Raw genomic sequence first — 8756 nt, forward strand, 5'->3', positions numbered from 1 at the left:
TCCTCCCTCAGTGCGACTTCCTTGGCCCGCACCTTTGGACAGAGGAACCTCACCCGCTAGTCCTAATAAAGGCTATTCTCACTGCCATTTGCCTTGTGTCTTCGTTCCCGGTTCAGCTCCAGCCTCAGTTTACCTTTACATTTGGTGCCGAAACCCGGGAGGAGACTCCCTCCCCGGACTCCTGCAGGGTCAGGCCGGTTTTCCTCTCCCTGAGCTGGGATCCCCTCCTCAAGCCTGGAGCCGACTCAATTTGATCACTGCTGGGAAGTTTCCCCCCATCCTGAAGGCTCCCTCCAGGAGTCCCTGTCCAAAACACACGGCCATGTCAGGGGCTCTCTCTGGTCAGCTGTGACCTTGGTACCAGGGACTAGGAGATGTCCAACCTCCCCGGAAGCCACCATACCCCACACTCCATGTGGCAGTAAGAGGACGCTCCCATTGCCTGCGGACTGCCCACCTTGAGACCATGGGAACTCCCCAGTCCAAACCAAACTGAAAATCTCCTCTGGGGTGCCTCTTGGCAAATCTCCAGACTTTAAGTCTCAGTCAAGACATAAAACGAAAGTGGCTCATTTTCTTCTGCACAATAGCATGGCCGCAATACAAATTGGAGAATCAGTCTCAGTGGCCTGCAGAAGGCACTCTAGACTTTAACATTCTCACAGATCTGACCAACTTCTGCAAGACACTAGGCAAATGGTCCAAGATACCCTATGTTCAGGCCTTTTGGGACTTGCGTTCTCGCCCAGATCTCTGCGCCCAATGCTCGTTAGCACAGGGTCTGCTCGCAAAGTCTCTTCCCTCGAGCAAGGAGAGGGATGATTCCTCCTCTTCTTCTGAGCCTCTTGACACCCTATCCCAGCTACCCTTCTGGTCTCCCGCCCAACCTCCTCCTTACCCTGACCCACCGTTATCCCCATCCTCGTCAATGCCTCCCCACCCTTCCCCTCCTCATGTACCCTTACCAAACCTGACAGATTCTGTCTTCCCTACCTCCACCTCCTCCCCTTCCTCACCTGTCTCAGCCCATACTCGGTCCAGGACCAACCTCCTGTGTCCCTTACAAGAGGTGGCAGGTGCTGAAGGAGTAGTCCGGGTCCATGTGCCATTTTCATTGGCAGACTTGTCTAAGGTTGAGGAGTGTGCAGGTTCCTTTTTGGCCAATCCTACTCGTTATATCAAAGAGTTCAGGTATCTATGCCAGGCATATGATCTCACCTGGCATGACCTCCATGTCGTTATAACCTCGACCCTGTCTCCTGAGAAGCAGAAACGCATCCTAGTGGCAGCCAGGCAGCATGCTAACCAGGTTCATTTAACTGACCCTGCTGTGCCAGTTGGCACCAAGGCAGTGCCCTCGGCTGAGCCCGACTGGGACTACCAGGTGGGGCAGGCAGGCCGCCGCTGCTGAGACGTGATGGTTCAGTGCCTTCTTGCCGGCATGTAGGCAGCCTCTAACAAATCAGTCAACTTTAACAAACTAAAGGAGGTAGTCCAAGGCGCAGATGAAAATCCAGCCATTTTTCTTAACCAGCTGACTGAGGCACTTATTCAGTACACCCGCCTTGACCCTGCCTCCCCCGCAGGAGGAACCATCTTGGCCTCGTATTTCATTTCTCAGTCAGCCCCTGATATCCAAAAAAAATTTAAAAAGGCAGAGGAAGGCCCTCAAACTCCCATCCAGGATTTAGTCAAACTGGCCTTCAAGGTCTACAACTCCAGGGAGGAAGCAGCTGAGGCCCAATGACAGGCCAGGCTAAAACAGAAGGTACAACTCCAAACCCAGGCCTTGGTAGCAGCCCTGAGACTGGCTGGCTCCAGGAGCTCCCAGAAAGGAGGTACTACCCGAGCGCCACCTGGTGCCTGCTTCAAGTTCAGCAACGACAGCCACTGGGCCAAGCAGTGCCCCAACCCAAAGGAGAAAACCCACCCCTGTCGGAACTGTCAGCAGATGGGCCACTGGAAGTCAGACTGCCCCAACCTGAGGACTGTCGCTGAGCCTCCACGTGACGACCCTCCTCCAGGTATTGGAGGCACCTTCCAGCTCCTCCACATGGACAAAGATTGAAGAGGCCCAGACTCAGGAACCCCTCTTACTCTTGCCAAGCCCAGGGTTATGCTCCAGGTAGCAGGTAAGTCCATATCTTTCCTCATGGACACGGAGGCTACCTACTCCTTTTTTGTTTTGCCTTCCTTTAGTGGCCCCAGCCACCCCTCCACTGTCATGGTCATGGGAATTGATGGCACTCCCTCCACCTACGGCCAGACTCCTCCTCTGTCTTGCTGCTTGGATGGCTCCCTCCTCTCACACTCGTTTTTTATCATTCCTTCGTGCCCAGTCCCCTTGTTAGGACGAGATCTCCTCTCCAAGCTGGGGGCCGCAGTTCATTTCCAGCCCAACCCCTCCCCACACCTCGCGTTCCTCTTCCCCCTCCTCTCACCTGACGAACCCCACCAGGCTGACGCCCACTCCTGTTTCCAGTCCCCATTAACACTGAGGTGTGGGACACCTCCACCCTGATCATTGCCCAGGACCACACTCCAGTCCACATCCAGCTAAAAGACCCTTCTAACTTTCCCTCTAGGCCCCAGTTCCCTATCTCCCTTGAACACCGACAGGGACTAAAACCCATCATTACACGCCTGCTCCGGCAGCACATTCTAGTTCCCACCAACTCACCATGCAATACTCCTATCTTGCCTGTACAGAAAAGCTCTGTGGCCTATCGTCTCGTGCAGGACCTACGCCTCATCAATGAGGCAGTAGTCCCTACCTTTCCAGTTGTTCCTAATCCATATACACTCCTTTCACGTGTTGCCCGTGACACCACCCATTTCACTGTCCTTGACCTGAAGGATGCCTTCTTTACCATCTCTCTACACCCAGACTGCCACTTTCTGTTTGCTTTTACATTGGAAGATCCAGACACTCATATTTCGTCCCAGCTGACTTGGACTGTTTTGCCTCAAAGGTTCCATGATAGCCCCCATTTTTTTGGACAGGCACTGGCACAGGATATTGTCCTCTGTCCCCTGACCCACCGCACAGTATTGCAGTATGTCGATGACTTATTACTATGTAGTCCTTCCTAGGAGTGCTCCCTTGCAGATACTGCTATACTTTTAAATTTTCTAGGTGACCAAGGTTATCAGGTTACCCTGGTTAAGGCTCAACTTTGCAGCCCTTCTGTCACCTACCTATGCATACTCCTCACACCCACTACAAAAAGCCTCACAGCAGATAGAATAAGCCTCATTGAAACTCTCCAGCCTCCTCAGGATGCGGAAGAGATCTTGTCCTTCCTAGGACTGGTGGGCACAATGAGTCTTATCCCATGGCCCAACTCAGGATCTTTAAGGCCTACATCAAGGTTGTAAGCAGCCTCGTCAGCCTTGCCTCTGACATCAGACAACAGGAGGAAGCCATCTCAGCTCTAGCCCAGGCAACAGGAGGAAGCCATCTCAGCTCTAGCCCAGGCAGCAAGCCCCAGGATAGCAGCAACCATTTTTCCTGACTAACCTTAGTCAGGGAAGGGGCTCAAGTGGTACACATGGCTGAGGTACACAACATCTCTCGTTGTTTCTTGTGTGCAGCCTTGAATAAGCCCACACTGGTTGCAGTACCCTTACCCAGCCCTTTTAACTCCTCAAACCTAACCCCCCCTTTCCCCTCCCCTGCCGAACACTACATCAATGATTCAGGACTGGTAGAAACCAATCTCCTCACTCAAGAAAAGATTTGGGAAAGACTCCACCAGAAAAACCTCGGATCAAGGACTTCACTTAGGAGGTGGCAATCGTCTGTGGCCGGTTAAGTCCTACCCTTTCTAAGCCCCTTACTAATCATTGGCTTCTTGCTACTCATAGCTCCCTGTGTCCTCTGCTTCATCCAGGACCACATGAAAGAAATCTCCCAGGTCACTTTCAATCAGATGCTGCTCCACCCCTATACCCGAGTTCCGACCTCCGAGGAAGCCCACGACGACCCATAGCAGCAGGAAGCAGCCAGATGAACACATCGCCCCATTTTCTTATTAGAAAGAGGTCGGAATGTTAGGTAGGAATCTAGACCCAACATGGCGGCATTACCCGCCATAGCAGACCTTTTGTTGAAGACTCCCTTCACTCTTGTACACATCCACAGATTTACATGCATCAGAGTTCCGGCTGGGCAACCACACTCCCCCATGACCTGCAGCTCACCTGCATTCCACAAGTTCGTAAACAGCAGTTTTGGTTAACAGTTTCCAAAGACCCTTTCCTCATGACCCTTACTCAACTCCTGCCCTAGTAGTTTCAAGACCCCCAAGGCCCTGTTTACACAACCAGCTTCCCTACCTCTTGGGCTATAAAAAGCCCCTACCCTCCTCCCTCAGCGCAACTTCCTCGACCCTCACCTTTGGACTGAGGAACCTCACCCATGAGTCCTAATAAAGCCTATTCTCACTGCCATTTGCCTTGTGTCTTCGTTCCTGGTTCGGCTCCAGCCTCAGTTTACCTTTACAAGAATCATCACTCCCAACACACAAACTATAGAATATGGTAACTGTGAGCTATTTACATGCATTGATGCTACTTTTAATCCCACAACAAGTATTCTTTTGGTAAGGGCTAGGGAGGGGGTATGGATACCAGTTGCTTAACACCATCCATGGGAGGCTTCCCCCTCTATTCACATAGTCAGTAAACTTCTTAAAGGTATCCTCAAAAGAGCAAAGATATTTATTTTTACTCTTATTGCAGTCATTGCAGGTCTAATGGCGGTTACTGCAACGGCAGCAACTGCTGGAGTTGCCATCCACAACTCTGTTCAAACCACTCAATATGTTGAAGCATGGCAGAAAAACTCCTCCAGACTTTGGAATTCTCAGGCTCAAATTGATCAAAAATTAATCATTAATCAAATTAATTATCTCCATCAAAGTGTAATCTGGCTGGGAGATAGAGTTCTGAATTTGGAACATTGTATGCAATGCAGTGTGATTGGAATACTTCTGATTATTGCATAATGCCTTATGCTTATAATAAAGATCAGCATTGCTGGGAAAGGTCTCAAGACATTTAAAAGTCTGGGATGATAACTTAACCTTGGCTATTTCAAAACTTAAGGAGCAAATTTTCCAGGCTTCACAAGCTCATTTATCTACTGTTCCTGGCTCAGACATTTGTGAAGGAATAACGAAAGAATTATCTGATTTAAATCCCTTTAAATGGATCAAAACCCTCGGAGGATCATTGTTGTCACTGGCATTACTGATATTGGTATGCTTATGTTGTCTCCTTTTAGTCTGCAGATGCCTCCAAGGAGTCTGAAAACAAGTCTGAAGTCAATGACAAGCAATGATGGTGATGGCGATCCTAGATAATACAAAGGGGGGAGATGTGGGTGGCAATCCACCTAGCTGCCGTGTCCAGAGATCAAGGGCAGGAGCTGTTCCAGTGTAATAAAATATATCAAATAAGAATAGTTACACTAGATATAGATAATAGATATGATTATATAATAGATATGATTATATATGAATATCATTAATTATTAGTTCGTAGCAATTACTCTTTATTTCAATATTATAATAATCTTTGCTCTACAATTACAACTTAGGAAAAACCAGGCCATACAGCGATAGGAGCTGATGGGACATAGTGAGAATTGTCCAGAAGACAAGAGTGTGAGCCTTCTCTTATGTCTAGGCAGGGTCACCAGAGGGCTCCTTGGTCTAGCGGTAACACCAGTGTCTGGGAAGATGCCTGTTGCCAAGTGGACCATGGTCTAGCAGTAGCGTCAGTGTCAAGGAAGAACACTCACTACTTAGCAGACCAGGAAAGGGACTCGCCCTTTCCCCAGAGGAGTTCAGAGAAGACTCTACTCCTCCACCTCTGATGTCAGGCCCACCTGCAGTTATCCAGAGGCCTAACCATCTCCCTGTGATGCTGTGCTTCAGTGGTCATGCTCCTAGTCTGCCTCATGTTCCATCCTGTACACCTGGCTCTGCCTTTTAGATAACAGTAGCAAATTAGTGAAAGTACTAAAAACCCCTGATATGAAGAAATAATGGCATAGGCTGTGTCCTCTCTCTCTCTCTGTCTCTCTGCCTCGACTGCCAAACAGGGAAGGGCCCCCTGTCCAGTGGACACGTGACTCATGTGACCTTATCAATCATTGGAGATGACTCATACTCCTTACCCTGCTCCTTTTGCCTTTTATCTAATAAATAACAGCACAGCCAGGCATTCAGGGCCACTACCGGTCTCCGCGTCTTGGTGGTAGTGGTCCCCTGGGCCCAGCTGTCTTTTCTTTTATCTCTTTGTCTTGTGTCTTTATTCCTACAATCTCTCATCTCCATACATGGGGAGAAAAACCCACCGACCCTATGGGGCATTTATTTCCATTCTCGGCAGGGATGTCTGCCAGAAACAGGGAGTACCTGAGAAGGAGCCAGTTGTCCCATACACATGAGGAATTCTCAGCCATGTTAGGTGACAACCACGAGCATTTTCACTCTGGTTAGACAGGACTCTGGATGGGTGTATAGGAAAAGAGCCAAACTCTAAGGGAGTCAAATAGGACATTACAAAGATTTATTCATTTACCCAGGGATTATTTATTGTGTTAAATTATGTGGAGAACACTACACAAAGTGCAATTAAAGTGAAAATTACTAAGGCATTACCTTTACTTTGGGAAACTAACCCTAGCCAGATTATCTGAGCCCCAGAACTTAATGACAACCTAGTGAAAGCTTGTTCAGAGTGGAGAGTGGGTGGGGGAAAATAAGGTTAAAAATTAGGCTGGGTGGATGAGGTCATTACCCCTGATAATGCACTGGAAGTATGGATAAGTTTGGGATGGGTGAAAGCAAAAGAATCTCAGCAGAGGGTTGTAGAAAAAAAGGGCAGAAACCCAGGAGGCTTATGCACGAAGAGGAATGAGTTTGCTGGACTGGGGAGAGTGACAGTAAAAACTAGAGAATAATAAGCTTCTGTGGTCATATGGGGACTGTGGGTTGGATTAGTTGGGGGTTACAGAATCAATGAAGAGTAGAGTGGGTAAATAAGAGCTATATTGTGGAAAAATTCTGTAGCAATGGTGGTTAGGAGGAATAGAAACTCAAAGTATTACATAAATATGCTTTCTTTTTATTATCCCACACAAGCCGTTAGCCTTTCCTCTTAAACTGAGACAGGAGTGGTTTTCTAAGATGTTTTTAAATTCTTACAGGCAAGCACTACTCTTTGCTGCCTTTTAGTAAAGGTTTGTTTTAACCAAATCAGAGAATATTGAATGGATTTTCTTGCTCACAATGGTTCATTGGAACAACTCATGTCTTTTACTACTTTTCAGAACATTTAATGTGATGCTCCTGATAGTCCAAAAGTATTCCCTTGGGCTGAAAGAAACCAGCATTGATGGAAATAATTGACTGAGTGTCAATACTCCATGGAGGGGTGCTCCACTTGCTAAGGCTCCCTCCTCTGTGCTAGGCCTTCTACACCATGGGTATCCTGTTGAGGCTGGAGCTGGAGCTTGGAAGGAGCTCGGTGGGTCTTCCCAGCACACAATAATCACCCAATAGCCTGGCTGGAATCAAGCTGCTCCCTCTTACCATTTCTTTCTCCATTTGTCCCTTGTTGGGAATGGAGAGTTTTGCAATTGAGTTCAGCACAGGGTTGAAGTTCAAATCTCAGCTGATCCTTGATGCATGTTTCCTTTTCTGAGAGGAACTTGGGAGAATAAAGCACTGCAAAGGTCATGGTCAGGCACGGTGTCTCATGCTTGTATTCCTGGCATATTGATAACCTGAGGAGATAGAATTGCCTGAGGTCAGGAATTTAATACCAGCCTTGTCAACATATTGAGACTCCATTTATACGAAAACACTTTAAGCATTAAAAAAATTTAGCCAGGTGTGATGGTTTCCAACTGTAGTCTCAGCTACATGGGAGATTGAGGTAGAGGATCACTTGAGTCCAGGAGTTCTAGGCTGCAGTGAGCTGTGATCACGCTACTGCACTCCAACCTGGGCAATCATGCAAGGTGTTTCAAAAATAAAATCTTTTCTTATTCTTCACCCCTATAATCTGTTCAGAATTTGTGCACTATGTGGCAGAAAGAACCAAGCCCCCAAGAGTTTGGTTCTTGCCTAAGATTTGGCTTACTGCTGCTTGGCTGCCCCTTCACGTCCTCATTTTGGATAAAGTTAGAATCCCTAGGTGAAGTGGAGTTTCTCTCCAGCAGAGGGTCTCACCAGGTCCCCAGAACTGGCACTTTAAGTGGAGGCTTGCCTTTCAACGTCTGGGTAATGACTGACACTAAAATTGAGAAAAGTTTTCCAGACACCAGCTTCCTGAAAGGAGCATCTGGTCAGAAGACATTGTGGTCAGTGGTGAAGGTAACCCAGGCTGAATACTGAGCTAGAGGAGGGTTTCCCTGATGTTCACTCCTTCTGCTCTCCATACATTCCTCTCCTTTTCACAAACTTCCCTCTGACGTCCTCCAAACGTTCCAACCTCCCAGGGCTTTTTTGCCAGGGAGTCTAATGAAGTAAAAGCTTTAATATTGCTTTGATTTTTAAAATAATTTTATTGATTATTAAAATGTCCTAACATAAAATTAGAATATCCGTTCTTGAAATGTTTAAAAAGTAAATTAAGTATAAGTTTACATTTAATTAACTTATTTGATTCCTAATTAAAATTAAAAAATAAATTTGAAACAAGGTCTTGCTCTGTCACCAAGGCTGGAGTGCAGTAGTGAG

The sequence above is a fragment of the Mandrillus leucophaeus genome, unplaced genomic scaffold (genome assembly GCF_000951045.1).
Source record: "Mandrillus leucophaeus isolate KB7577 unplaced genomic scaffold, Mleu.le_1.0 Scaffold1575, whole genome shotgun sequence".
Lineage (NCBI taxonomy): Eukaryota > Metazoa > Chordata > Mammalia > Primates > Cercopithecidae > Mandrillus > Mandrillus leucophaeus.